Genomic DNA, 15,681 nt, shown 5'->3' with positions numbered 1-15,681 from the left:
CTTACCAAAATCCCTTAAAGGCATGAAAAATGTTTAAGTTTCATTTATCTGAGTCATTCTTACAATAGAGAATATTAACATTTTCATAAAACAGTCTGCTACTAAAAACTCTGCCTTTAATTTCGTAACATCTTACATTCATATGCATCAAGTGAAATTTAAGACTTATGCAATTCTGCATTTTAGGACTACATCTGCAACTGAAGTAAGTAGTGACCTGGTTAGAAAGTGTTCTTCCTCTCTCTGTTTTGCATGCTTGGAAGAAATTATTCATGTTAGGCATGAAACCAATTTTGACAGAACACGGATTTTGTTTTACTGCTCTCCTTCTTCCAGAACTACAGCTAAAAGCCCTGTACTGTGTTCCCTGGGTTACATTGTGCTGTGACTGGAAGCAGTGGATGCACTGTTTGGGAAGGCACAGGGGAGGTGGGGGTGCTTGTACCCACTGGAGTGACCTTTCTGCAGCACCAGCACTGTGGCTTCACCACACATCGCAGGTGGCTGCTCTGCGTCTGTGTCCAAGCATGGGAGAATGCAAATGCATGATTTCATTTCCCGAATGAATACTACTTTATGACAAACACAACCCCTCTTCAATCCTGCAGATAGGCTCATGGTACCTACAGAAAATAGAAAACTAATTTTGTTTCTCTCATCCACTTAATTTCCACTTTAACTTTCCATTGAAAATGTAAGCATAGTCTGTCATCTTCTGCTTCCCCAGAAGACCTCGCACTTTCCAGGGCTGTATTGCCACTCTTGAGCCAGCCAGGAGAGGGTGCCGGAGAACACAGTCTGCAAACAGCTCCCTGGGCAGTTTCGTTCCTCAAAATGCAAACCAAAGTCCATTACAGTTATTATCTTTTCTGCTATCTCATCTCTTTAATTCGTTCCCTTGCTAATTGAAGCTTCTTGGTATCCGCTCTGTCCCTTTCAAATGGCATATTACAAGTGCAGACAAATTATACCCAGATCTTTTCCGGTCTGGAATTTTGTTTAGATGGATTTGCCTGTTATTTCAAAAAGATTTAACATCCTCTAATTCTGAATCTGAATTCATGTCTCTCTTATGCACCACTTTAAAGTTTATAAAATCATAGAATGATAGAATCGTTTTGTTTGTAAAATCAATTATCATTTGGATAGATGATTTTTAAAGATCATCTATCCGTCCTACCATGGGCAGGGACACTGTCCACTAGACCAGATTGCTCTCTGGATTGTGGATGCCCCATCCAGCCTGGCCTTGAGGGGATGGGGCATCCACAGCTTCACTGTGCAACCTGCTCCAGTGCCTCACTATCCTCACAGTAAAGAACTTCTTCCATATGTCCAATCTACCTGTACTCTCTTTTAGTTTAAAACTGTGGCCATCCAACAAGCAGTTTATCCATCAAATAGCTTGTCCACGTTGCAAAAAACAAACTTATTAATTTTCTTAGCCTGCAGCCCAGAATTAGGAAACAGAAGTCTCCTGGAACGGGAAGCATCTAGATAAAATACTGCGCTATATCACCTTTTAAATTAGAAGGTTTCTGATACTTTTAGATGCATGTACACTAGTACATGGTGTTCCTACTTTTATAAATGTTACTATGATCCCCTAACCTCATAAATTGACAAACAGCAGCAATAATTAAAGAATAAAAGCAAGAAAGATAGCATTACATTCAGGCAGACAAAAGATCCAGGTTAATAACTATTTATGACAAGCATAGAGAGCCTATGAGCTCCCCTCTCCCATGCTTGAATTATTTGCAGAAGTTCCCACATTTACAAGTTGCATGTGTCCTCCAATATTAATAGCAGAAACACCTCTGTGTGATATCCATGAAAAAAAACAAGAGAATTCTTTGCCATATTGCTAATGCTAACTGCATAATGATTTTTTCTGGAATTAATAATTTACTCTATCAGTTATGGAAAACTGTTTTCCAAAGTTCACCTGACTTTTGTTTTGGTTTCATTTTGCTTTTGGAATTATCCTCGCTTATTTTTAAACACGTGTGAGTTTTCAAATGGAGGAACTTGTGCCACCTGGTCTGCATCAAGCTGGCAGAGCAAACTCCTAACTGGAGGAACGAGTATAAATCATTGGTTCAGTCACAAAAGGGAAGAAAAATGACAGCAAGGCCACCTTGTTAGTGTACAGCTCTGGGAAAGGAACGACAACCTTCCTAAAGCACCTTTTTCTACCTGAGGCTACAGGACATGCAAATATCCTTCCCCAGAATGCCCTGCCTGGCAGTGCTGCAACTGGCTTGCAGGAGCATGCAGTGAATGTGCCAGCAACATCCGGGGACTGTCTCATTTTTCCTGTGCTAGAGGTACGGGATAATTAAGTAAATTAATTTAATTGATTTTTATTATTATTTCATTTTTAAAAGGCACACATATGACATTTATTCCCAGATAAATATATTTATTATATTATATATAATGCATGTAAATATAGTTTATGTTATTTGTTCTCATGTTTGATGTGTTCACTTTCTGGAAAAAAAACCACAAGACAAAATTTTAAAATGTAGTGAAATTAATACAGCTATTAAGCTGTCACATTTTAGTGAAAATAAGCACTTGAGCCAACACTTCAATAAAATTCACTCTAAAAGGGCTATCAGATAACAGATTTTAACTTCAAGACAAAATTATTACTCTCATACAAGGGAAAAAGAAAACTGATGCAATAGACATTTGGAGGACTTCAATCATAAGGGAAAAACTTCAACTGTTAGTCTACCATTCAGTGAGTATGAGCAAATCATGCTGCCAAGTTCCCTTTCACTAAAAAGATCACTTGCCAATCAAATGCTTACCACTGAGAACTGTGATAGATTTCAGTTTTGAAAAGGGATGCAAGAGGTTAAGAAGAATGAAGTTGCATCCCAAGGAGTGCAATGAATGTGCCAGGAACCAGTCCCTGGCAAAAGGGCTTGCTGGCACAGACACAGCCTGTTACTAACTCCCAGGCAGCAAGGATCCTTTCTGCAGTCTGGAGGGCAACTAGGGTGAAGAGTCTGAAGAGGAAGGATTTATTCTGGTGTTATCCACTGACATTCAGCTGACAGCCACCCATCGCGATGGTCTCATGTCAATTCCTCCCTGCTGCCAGTCTGAACCAAAATGACCATTTTTCTACAAACTATTCTGTAAGCACCTGGCAGAGAAAGAGATGACTAAGAATCAGTGTGGATTAGTTAAGAATAAATTATGTCAAGCCAATATAAATTTCTTTGTGACAGGGTCACAGGCATATGGGAAAGAGACAAACAGCTGAAGTCATATATTTTGATTTTAGTACTTGTGACACGGTACTGACAGTGCATTCTCAAAGCAAACTAGGGACACGTGATAGAGGTGGAACTATATTTTACTAGATGTGAAACCAGTTACAAAATAATACCAGGAGTACAATTATCAATGGCTCATTGTAAAAATGGCAACGTATTTCAGTAGGGTCTTCAGGGATCCGTCCTGGGTCTGGCAAACAGTTCCATTAGTGGCCTGCATAATAAAATAAGGACTACATTGTTAATGTGCCGACAACTCCAAGCTGAATGGGACTGTCAGAGCTTTAAAGAATGGTTAGAATTTATAATAATCCTAACAAGTTATATCATCTGAGTATAATATGACGATTGTTTCAAACAGAATAAATGAAAATAAATGAAGGAATCATGTGCTGAACAGAATACGGAGGAACTGAGATAAGCAGGGGGCAATATTCATGTGCATAAAAAGTTGCTAAAAAACAGCACACTCTGTTCTTCATGGCTGTGGAGGACAGGACAAGTAATGACTTCAACACTTTAGCACAGAAAGTTCAAACACCAAGTAAAGATAACTAAGAGTGGAAGAGTAATGTAGTTGGGGAGATTATGGAAACCATTGCTGGAGACTTCTAAGAGCAAGTTACACATGTATAGACATGCAAGTTAGACATGAATAGAATCAATATAGGTATAGTTGAAATTCTTATTCCTACAATAATTTCTATTACCATCTAGAGAACATATTTATTATTTGGTATAGTCAACAGATGAGAGAATCAAACCACATCCAGACTGGATAGGAAGGAACCCGATTTGTTACATTCAGCAACAAAAAATCTGAGTGTCACCAGATAAGCACATGCCTGAGCCTCTACACAGCCTGGGGGAGGCACATGCACACCATGGCCTCTGCAGAATCAAGGCTTCCCTCATACTGCTCCAGCACTCCCATAAGAAGCAACAGAATAAGATGCCATTTTACCACTTAAAACACTTCAAATGCATTTATAATTATTACAAAGACAATTACATTTTCCAAGATCCAGCACCTGCCAGATGGATTAAAAAAATCTGTTATTTGAAACACTAAACCAACTTCCATGCAAGCTTCCTAATTACTCTGAGGAGTAAGGTACCATTTAACTTCTTCACTCCATAGGACAGAATTCAGGTTTATCTAGTATTTCCATTATTTTAAATATTGAATGAGGTTGCACTCTTAACCTAAAAGCACTTTCTGAGTGGGAACAATTCCAAGTATGACTTCATACTGTTCATATTTTTTCTAGTCCTATTTGGAACTGAATAGTGGCTTCTAACAAGAAGCCACAATGTCCTCAATACCCACAATGTCCTCAATAAAAGCAAGGAAGTGATCATTTAAAAAAATTAGACAAAGCATCCCATCATATAAGAACTGTGAAAAAGCCAGGAGTATGAACAGCATTTGCAACAGATTACTATACAAAACCAGTAAGAGATGTAATTGCTCTCCCTATGTCTACAGAATATGAGATTCTAATTGAAAAAGAAAGAAGTAACACCACCTCTGCTGATGTTATTAGTTGCCTCTCATTGAAAGAGGGCCTGTCAGTGAATGTTTCCACCTTACAAAGCACAAAAAATCTAGTAACTTCTGAAATTCCCTAGATGTTCTTATCTTAGATTAAAACAAACTTCAGACTTCTAAACTATTATTTCTTACATATTGAAGTACACAGAAGATGGAAGGAAAAACTGTGCAGTACTTGGGAGAAGATTAATTGGGGAACCCTGAAAATGTAATGAATGATTTGCCAAATGATACAAAAAATATAGCTGAATACAGTAATTTTGGTGAGATTAGCCTGTGTAGGACTAGTGATATGTAGATAATTTTGATTCATGATAGACTGAAAAGGAAGTTTTGTGACGTCCAAGGGAAAGGTGCCTTCCAATACATATTTGGGGCAACAAATAAAGCAATAAACAAACATTTGAAAAATATAGATATAAAACATAGAAGTACCTGTATTTCTGTTGAAACATTGCTAAACCTATTTGTGAAGATTCCTAGTTGGCAAAAACAACGGATTCTTTAAAAAAAAAAGTTGAACTCAGCTCTGAAATCAAAATTGTTAGCATGTTCTGGCAACCTCTAAAGATAAAGTGCCCTTTCATTACAAAGCCCTGTATTCTCCAGCCACATCCAGTTTCATCTGCTGCAGTGGAGAAGGGAGTTCCTCAGGAGGTCAAGGTTGGGTCACAGATACAGAATGTTTGCAAAAGCATTGGAGGATCTGATGAGAAATTGTATCATGTCCCTGAGGCAGGAGCATGAGATCCCACACCAATCAACAGCATACAAATCTTTGTATCTTTGGACAGGAATACCACAAGTTGTTGAGTTTGACACAAGTCCTTCACCTGATGTTTTAAATAGATATAATCTCACCACTTCAGTGGTGTCCACCAAAATCCGTTTATAAACTCAAAAGTGTTGTCATGTACCAGGCATGAACTGAACACTAATCCTCTACTTGCTGCTTTGTTGCAAAGAGCAGATATTACACAATAACTTCCCACAATGAAAAGTAAAAAATAGTCTGTATGTATACGGGACCAGAGGAGCCAACCCGTATTTAAACTGCAATGAAAACTAAATTCTTAAATAACAACAGTGTTTCTAATATTCCTGAATAGTATTAGAAGGAAGTTCTGATACTCAAATCCATTTCTTCCTCATTAAAAATCAAGTCTTTAAAACTCATTTCTGTCTTGGATATTTGTATAAACAGTTTATGGTTTAATGGCCTTTTCTGCCAGATGATTGTTAGCCTTATTCATGGGAGTACCACTTAAAAACAGTGGTGACATGAATATGTAAGCCCTCTCCTTCTATTTGGTATTACTTTTAATGTGAAACTAACATAATTGTTTGGCTCAGCCTGTGGTATTTGCTTACAGTAGGTTTCAGCAGGCTATATTTCATTTTGTCACAAGTTCTCTCTTGAGTCCAGGCTCTAAGTATGTTTCTTTTAACTCTACTCATACCATAAAAAGTAACACTGGGTGTTATTTAAATATTGTTTATGAAGATTTTAAGTTATTTTACAGCCGTTGTACAATTTTAATAGTGACCTGAGGGCAGATCCTACAGACTTGCCATGAGCAGAACTTCAGTCTTTGCATCCAAGTCCCACATTTCTGGCATAGTGCATTGATGTGGGTTAAATCTGCCTTCCATGAAAACTCAAAATTAATGTTCTCAGTGTGTTGAGTGGGTGCTCTTGACTGCTTAAACTCAACTGAAACCCACAGTTGACAATCATGTTAGTCTTTCATAATGATTTATAAAATATCTATATTAAAATGAAAATTATAAGAAAAAAATCAGAGGTGCATGGAATAATAAAAGGAATCTACAATTTACCATACTTAAATACATTCTATACACTATTCAAAGGAAAAATTAACGCTTTTGGAAGTCTGAATCTGCATTGGTTACCCCCCAAATAATTTAAAAGGCCCACTGACCACTTGACATCTAGATTAAGAGAGCAAAATTCAAGGAAAACAGGATAACTAATGTGTACAACAGGTAAATTTTAATAACATATGTTTTTACTAACAAGGATTTTGAATCTTCTGAAATTCTTATCACCAATGAGTGTGCAATAATTGTATTAATTCAAGTCCCTCTTAGTATCAACAGCAATTCCTCAGTAGGTGATTTCAAAGCTTAGGCCTTAACTTTTGGTAGGAACTACAGGGCAGAATATAACCTTTCAGCTGTGCTGGTAATTATGAGTATACAGGGACTGTGGGTTTGAATCACATTTCAGAAATATTTGAGCCCAATCCCTTATCTTTCCTGAACTAAAGCGTGCCCAACACCATTTTGTGCTGCAGCAGGGCATGCTGAAATCCATTGGTGCCAGCTGGCACAGTACCCAGGGCAGCTCCCAGGGGGAATGGGATATGAAATCAGCTCTGACGTGATCCCTTCCTGTCCCTACACTTATACAGATGCCCCTGCTCTCGAGTTCTGGGAGGCATTTGTTGCAATTAGCAATTAAATGGGGCCGAGGGACTGGGTGTCAGACATCTGCAGCTGGGGATTACTGGCTGGGCGCCTCCAGCCAGTTTGGAACAACACAGAGAGAGCCAACACATATCTCAGCAGGAGTTCTGCCATCTCACCCACTGCAGCCAAGGGCCTTCTAACGAGAAGGGCACTGCCTGCAAAACACAGCTGAGTCTCAATAAATAGGTAAGGGGGGCTGATGTAGTCTTGCACTGTCACCCATAATTCATGGCTCAAACTGCATTCAGTTCTTTCAGCTCAATAACCACACTATAAATCAACAGTATATTTGACACTGTCAACAATTCCTTATCAGTAGGAAATACTTTCATGTTTATCTTGTCTTCTTTTAGAGAAACATGAAATAAAATTACAAACTTAGAATGTAAATAAAATTATCAAAACAGATGCAAAATTAAGATTAAAATTCTCATTTCCTTTTTTTGACATTTATAAACATTAAAAATCTTCAGCAGCCCAACAAACATACATATTTTCTTTAAAGCGAGGCATACTTATTTATGCCCTTCATGTATTCAATGTTCTCAGAAACTTTACAAGGCTTTGAATCAAAGCAGTCTCACTGTTATTTATTGAAAATTGTGGGAAATATGATACTGCCATTGTCTAAAGTAGATGTCTAGATTAAAAAAAAAAAAAAAAAAGGCATGGCATTTGCTTTTCAAACATCCCAGATGGCAGGCTTATCTTATTGAAAGGGAATGAGAGGATGGTAACAACATACTGAATTCACATGTTATGTGGGCAGATGTTATCAAGCAGAAATTACCTGTCATGAACCATACACAGGTTAGTGTAATTTGTGAACTACAAACACACTGCTCTAAAACCCTTACACCAGTGATTTTGAATCCATTTAGTAATAATTCCATTGGACTATTTAAGAATTTGTATCCCAGCTAGCATCCCCATAATCTTTCTGATGTTGAAGTCATTAAGATTAACCATTTACCCATATTAATATTACCATCTACAGTTTATATGAAGTAGCATTTCAGGGCCCTATTCAAGATCACATTGAAATAGATACTGAAAAATAGATAAAAAATACTTATTCAGAATTCAACCTCCAAACCTCAGAGAGTTCCTATGTGGACAACACTGCTGGGTTAAGTGTCTAGCCAAGAATGTCAGTGAAGACAGAAAGGAACAAGGGCAGGAGGAGGACAGCAACTGTGTTATGCTCCTTGGCTTATATACATCAATACTGTGAAGGTGATAGAAGAAAAACCAGGTTCTAAGAATAAGTTGAAAATATAAATACTATAATATCAGTTGAGTAAATAAAAAAACCCCATATTTCTGGCTCTTCTTCTGAGCTACCCAATTTTCATAAATTAGTTTACAGATGAATACACAGATAAATTACGACTTGTTCAATACTGAACATCAGTACTGAAAAATTCACACAAATCCCAAATCTTATTTTTAAACCAACCCCAGAAGGACTAATAGAGTGCTTAATAAGAAGATAAAAGACTTTGCAAGATCCTTAGCTTTCAGTCTACTTGGTGGTGGTGGAAGGGGAGAAGAATTGTTCATATCTTTGCCATTTAAAAGGACCAAGGTAAAAAGCTTCTGCTTTGACCATTCTCTTGCTGTTACCTTTGAAATATGATTAAATTCAATTTAGTTATCCTGAGCTCAAATTACAGCGCTCTGCTAATACAGTTTCTGCTCTTCCCTGAAGCTGGACAGCTACTGACATTGGCAATTATATACAGTTTATGCTGGTTTTCTTACCTCAGTTGCAGTTGAAATGGATCTGTGCGTCATTTATGGAGCATGGGAAATCATATCATTATTTGACCAGCAGTGCCTCAGATCACACGCGCACCCTTGACATCGTTTCCCCATTGCCTTGTGTTTGCCTCCCAAGGACTTAGAACTGATTTTCACCTCCTGTGTCACATCTCACTTGGATACAGCACATGCAGCACTCTCTGGCTCATACAGAGGAGCCTGTGGGGACATTCTAGATGCCATCTGCTTCTACACCATCATGGTATCTCATTTTCCCTTTCATTCCTGGGTGAGTGTTTTTAATAAACTAATGAAATTCCTACTGGTTCCAATCATTGCATTTTGGCAGAAGCATGTGGTAATTGGCAAGGCATTACTTTGATTCAAAGGAGAGAGCTCTTAAGGAACATGTTAGACACCTGGTCAGTGAGAGTTCCTACTTTTAAACATATTAAATATCTTCAACTAATTTTGAGCTCACCTTAAGAGCTCTGCGAAAGTGTGCTTCAGTTCCTGGGAGACTTTCTGATATGCACATTTCACTGCATCCTTTGCCTTTCCCACAGTGAAGAGGATTCAAAATCAGACTCTTCTCTACCTGCATATTAAGAACAGAATAAAAGTAGATCAGAAACAAAATTTTTACTCATCAGAACATAGAAATCAAGTTAGGTCTGCAAGTTAAATGAGCAGACATTTCTCAGACACCCATTTTGGGGTCATAAAAATCCTTTCACAAATGACACTTGTTTCCAAATAGAACTAAAAATATCCAAGTTGGACTTCAGATTCCCAATCAAATCCTTTTCTCTCCACCCTGTGATGCAGGTGCTATATACTATAAGCATCTCTATTTCTCATAATTCTATACATAAGGAAAATAAAGCAAGATACTGAGGAAAATAAAGCAAGATACTAAAATAATTTCCTTGATAACCCTAAGAGATGCAGCATTCAGAAATAATTAACTGCTGAATACCACCACTACCTACTTCCTCACTTATTCTGACAATATAAAAAATGTCTCTCAGATCCACCATGCTTGTATCCTCAGCTTAAATAATGCTTGGCTGATACCACTGAGCCAAGATAAAAGTGAACACTTGTCCCCAAGCAGAAAAGCTTTCAAAATTAGGTAAAGGCCATTGTGCATGTCTGTCTCTGACCAATCTGTTTCCTCTGAGTATTCAGGTTTCAGCAATATTACACCAAAACCTAAACCAATTAAGGTCGAAGATTACACCATGACTCATCTACCAGGAATAGCTGCACACCATCATCTTTTTCAGGACCTCACTACAGCTCCATCCCAAGCTCTATTGCGAATCTGTATAGAATTTACATTATATAAAAAAGCCATATGTTGCAGTAGGATACCATTATTGAGCTTAGATGGTTGGATTTTAGGAATCATAACAAGGCCACTCCTAATCTTTTACACTGGACCATGCAGTAATCTTCTCAGAGATTATCGAAATACGTGTCCTGCTATGTGCAACCATTTTATGAATCAGAAAAAATTGGACCTATATAGCAATACCAGATTTCGTACTGTTACAGCTCAGGTACAGCTGAAGCCTAAAACACAGAAAATTTCTGTGCCACTTAGACCACACATCTACAAACTAAAAGACTTTGGTGGGAGTGCCTGTCACAATAAGTAACGGTAATCATTTCTAGATAGATTTTTTTAAAATTGGTTTATACTATTTCAAAAGCAGATCAAATCTTCACTTTAACCCAAATTTTACATATATACCAAACTGTTTGGATGAAGATCTGAGTCATGAGTTTTGGCAGAGCTCTGGGACCACTGTGGAGAGAAGCTTAAATCCAGGGAGTTGCTGACCACAGATCCTTCTTTGCACCTCCACCTCCATTGTGGGCACAGGCACACATGCCTGCTTGCCATGCCTCTGCCTCTCTATATCTCATAATTTCACACAGTAACTTCAGATGCCTGAAGTCAGACAAGTCAACCCAAGTCCTTTCTACATATATAGGCTGCTTCACAAACATCTGAGAGAGCACAGTGCTTTAGGTTGCCTTCTGGCTTGCATTTCACTGAGCAGTACTGACAGAGATCCATCTAGTACAAAAAGATCACACAGCTCTTATCAGAAGTCAGATTAAATAAATGTCTTGCAGTAAGTAGTATTTCCCTTGAACTCTTTCCCAATAGCACTGAACACAGTGTTCCAGCAGACATCTTACACTGTGTACACAGGCAAGATCCCTCCCCTATTTCAGCTAAATATTCCACTTCTTCTGCATTAGTTCTCTTAACCACAGTCTAAGTCTAAGAACTCATATTGAGATTTTGGCTACTAAGGGCTCAAAGTAATTTTCTCAAATTTGCTTTCCAAAACAGTTTCCCCTCCTCTTGGCAGAGCTTTATTATTTGTCCCAGATGTTTCTTCTTTGAATTTGGCTATAAGTTTTAAAATGTCACTCTTCTCTCCAATGAGCCTTTCTTACAATACATGTTTCCTATAAAGATGTCCTGATATCTGTTACTTTAACATTTAATATTTAATAATTTAATATTTTAAATTATTTGTTTTGTCAGAGTCCCAAATTAATTATTCTATTATTTTGCCCAAGACCAATGTGAAGCAATCCTTCCCATTTTCTGTTTTCTCTGTCTTATAATGATATTCATAGCCTTCTCATCTTTCTCTTATTTTCTAGTATTTCTGAAAGAAGATGAAAGAATTTTTCCAGGTAATTCTCTGCTGAACTCCAATGTAAACTATTGCTATGAAAATGGTTAGCTCCAGCTGGTTTTCTTTTTAGCATTTGGGAAGCATTTGAGTGAGATCTGCTGGTATTATACAACCCATCTGAATAGAAAAACAGGATCGACACATTTGATAAGCAAACTACTCTCAGCTGGCAAAGTACAGATGCTTTCTAACTCACCAACAGAAGCATTATCAGCTATGTGCCTGCATTAATGAAATCATATTGTCTTGGGATTACAGGGCCCAGCTCTGCCCTCTGCCTCATTCATCACTGACCTCAGAGGGTGATGTAATTCAAAACCAAAACATGGCCTATGGCCAGTACAGGTATTGCCTGCACTTTGTCAACTTGTGAAAGCCCAGTGCCAAAACATAAAAGAAAAACTCAGACTCATGAAATTGAATCTAGAGAGATTTAGGCACCAAAACTCTCCAATTCAAAACAACTTTGCGAGAAAGCCATCTAACCCTAATGAACATAAGATCACAAAATGTATCTTTGGTTTCCATCCCAAATGTCCACAAGTACTTTCAGTACTGTAAAAATTTGAAAGAGTCCTGATCTGAGCAATGAGCCAGCCTGGTTTTGGACCAGCATTCTTTGGGTAATAATCCTAGTGTGGAAGCATTCACTTCTCCACAGAGTCAAATTTTGCAAGTATATGAAACTACCAAATGGTGACAACAAAAAAAATAGCAAAGGTGCGTGAGGTGACTGTTGAATAAGAATTCACATAACACAGGAATCCTTGTTCAGCCTCTTAATTATTTTAATTATTACACAGATACACACACACAAAAAAAAATTCCACTCCTTTTGCCATCTGGGATGACTGCTGTCTCTGACTTCCTACAAGTCCTGCTTGCTTCCATTCTGAAGCACGGGTCACAAGAAAAGTGAGGAGTTGAAGCCTTCTTGCTGAAGCTGAGTTTCTACACAGAAAAGGAAAATTCATGGAAACAGGAAGAAACATTAAAGGCTATACCACAGAGAAGGCCACAGTTGAGACTTGGTCTCTGTTGGCAGCATGAATAAACCACTTGTGTGGAATGGTGCAAAGGTACTCTTGTACATACTGCTGAGCTCTAGGCAATTCTCTCTTGAGTATCTTAAGGTTTCTGCTTATTCTTCTGAAGTGTCTAACTCTGAACTGAGGTATTTGGGCACTTAATTAGGATATTGAGACTTTTACTGTACTGCTTTCCTGCTGTTGTTCTGGCAGCTCATAAGCAAAACTACTACACTGCAAGAAAGCAAACTGGAAAACATTTGTGGATGTCTCAAAACAATGTGCCATCAGATGGAACAAATAAACTTAGAAAAACAAATTTCACAGAAAGCTCTGCAAAAACATCAGGTGAAGCTTTTTTCTCAGCAGTTCAGAAGTGGAAGTGTCAATGCAATGAGCTCCTTGTGACTGTGCTAATGGACACAGCTAACTGCTGGCCAGCAAAACTCTGCTGAATTAGAATCCCATTCCCCCTCCCACTCAGAAAATTCAGAGGCAGCAGCAGAACATACTCTGTGATCCTCTGTATTTCACCACATCTCCTCTCCCCCACAACTTACCTCTGGAAGACCACTCTACCAGAATGAAGAACTTGGTAGAAAAGCCTGGAATAAAAACTGCTTCATGTACCTTGTTCCCCACTCAGGAACGCATAAGGTCTAACCCCAGGGCCTGGCACAGCGCCCAGCTTCCCCTGGCAGCTCCTGGAGTCCAGGAGCTTCTGCTGAATCTGCAGCCCTCTGCAGCTTCCTGGAGAGCTGTTATTTTTCAGGAGGGAGTAAAGCAAGAAAAGGCTAAGAAGACACTGTGTTCTGTAGGTTTTCTGAGGCCCTTTTGAATGCATAACATTTTTTCTTTCCAGCAAACACAGATTTATTCAGTTACACACTGGTTATAAAATTAGTTTTATAGGTCGTGCAGAGATCTTGACAGTTTGTAAAAGACATGAGAGGAATAAGAGTGATATCACATGTTCATATCAAATATGTGTTTCTCCCAGTACTGATGATTAACTAGTCCAAAGTAAAAATATTTTAATAAGTGACTTAAAAGTTAATTAATTCATCAATTACTGAAAACTGACTTAATTCCTCAATATTTATAAGATACACATGACTGTAAGGGATAAAAAATGTTTGCTTGAAGGTTAATGATTGTTTTATGATTTATGGTAAGGCCATAAATCTCTCTGCCAAGAGGAGAGAAGATCAAAAGGAATCACATCCCATTATGAATCCTGAGGCAGCCTGAAGACTTAATTTCTTATATCTTGTTTCTTAGCAAGGCAAAAATTTGAGCTTGAAATGGAAAAAGATAAAACAGGCTCTGACAATTGAATCAGCAGCACCAGCAGCTCTGGAGCTGAGTTACTATGGCAATGGCAGTGCTGCTGCACAGCTTCTTCTTACTCTTACTAGTGGTACAGCAGCTTTGCAAATGTACGTGGGAAATTTCCACCCCAATGTGCCACGGGTGCCCACGGCCTCAGGAGAAGCCCATGGTCTCAGGTGCCCTGATCTCTACTGAACAGAAGAGCAAATTTGTGTGATTAAAATATGTGATTTGCGGTTTTGCATGGAAACAATCTTGGAGCAGTAGAGAAAGGTCCAGAATTCTTCCTGATCTTTTGTGGCAGGAAGGTAGGTGCCAGTGCTTAGAAGATATTTTATAAGCACAGAATTTTTATTATAGGAATTTTAGGCATTTTTTTCAGCTGCAACTACCTCACATCTCTGAATTATAGATGTCTTGTCACTGCCAGGGAAGGATGGTATCATCTTTTTGGCAAAGCATAGCTTGGAGCTCTACATAAGTAATGGATCTAATTCTGATGCCAGGTTAATAAATTAGTAATTATGACTCTCTGGATATACAACAATCAGTGCGTCAGTACTTACCAGTGTCCTCTTTCCTCTTTGAGGTCTAGATGAATGCATCACCTTTCCTGTTACTGATGCTATGCTCTCTGCACTACACATTAAAGGCACATTTGCTCCAAATTATTTTTGAGACAGTATTTAATATTTATGGTCTAATAGCAAACAGAAGTTCCAATGAAAAACGGGGGCCCTTCATAGGTGTCATGGGAAAATTAACTACATCTCAGCTGAAACCAGAACAGCAGGAAGCATAAACGTAAAGGGAATCTTTGCCCAAAAATATGAATGCTGAAAGTACAACTTCTGCAAGCTCATTAAGTCCTATAAGCAGCCATATATGTGGCACCTCCAATGAGTTTCGTATTGAGAATTTCATCATCCTTCGTGTGGAAAAGCAGTCCTTTTCACCCATTGTGTGCATATGCTTATGGCCCAGAATACAGTCCTGCTAATGCTTGTTTTTTAAATAGATCCTCTCTAGAGAGCAGATGCACAAGGTTACCAGATGTGCATTAATCAATACGAGGGTCAACGACAATTAACACAATGAACGGTAAGAGAGAAAATACGACAATTAAATATATTGCAATGTATCATCTGAGAATTAAGTATGTTTTTATGCCAGAATCAAGTAAGTTTTTGTCTCTCTACATGTTCCATAAACAGGTTACTGAAAAATAATGGGAAGAAAATCTTTACTGTGAGGATGGTGAGACGCTGGAACAGGTTGCTCAGGGAAATTGTGGATGCCCCCGCAGTGCCAGTCTTCAAGATCTGCTTGATAAGGACTTGGGCAACCTGGTCTAGTGGGAAGTGTCCCTGCCTATGGCCGGGGAGGTTAGGACTAGATAGTTGTTAGGGCCCCTCCCAAATGCCTAACAGTCTATGATTCTACACTAAGAAGCAGAGAAGTCTGACGCTGCACTTGGCGAAGTGCGT

General features: G+C 38.4%; 1 long non-coding RNA gene across 2 annotated transcripts; it reads right to left on the bottom strand.

Annotated features, from left to right (window-relative positions):
• Positions 1 to 3,368: 3,368 nt before the first annotated feature.
• Positions 3,369 to 15,675, bottom strand: LOC135283784 (uncharacterized). Of its 2 annotated transcripts, none has more exons than XR_010349427.1 (3): positions 14,761 to 15,675; positions 9,590 to 9,706; positions 3,369 to 3,510 (listed from the first exon to the last, which is right to left on the bottom strand). It is a non-coding gene; the product is annotated as an uncharacterized LOC135283784 (long non-coding RNA). The 2 variants fall into 2 exon arrangements; XR_010349426.1 differs by lacking the exon at positions 14,761 to 15,675 and adding an exon at positions 13,423 to 14,737.
• Positions 15,676 to 15,681: the final 6 nt, after the last annotated feature.

Source organism: Passer domesticus, chromosome 1, assembly GCF_036417665.1.
Source record: "Passer domesticus isolate bPasDom1 chromosome 1, bPasDom1.hap1, whole genome shotgun sequence".
Taxonomy (NCBI): Eukaryota; Metazoa; Chordata; class Aves; order Passeriformes; family Passeridae; genus Passer; species Passer domesticus.
The sequence above is the reverse complement of the archived record's forward strand: the minus strand, read 5'-3'. Positions and strand labels throughout refer to the sequence as shown.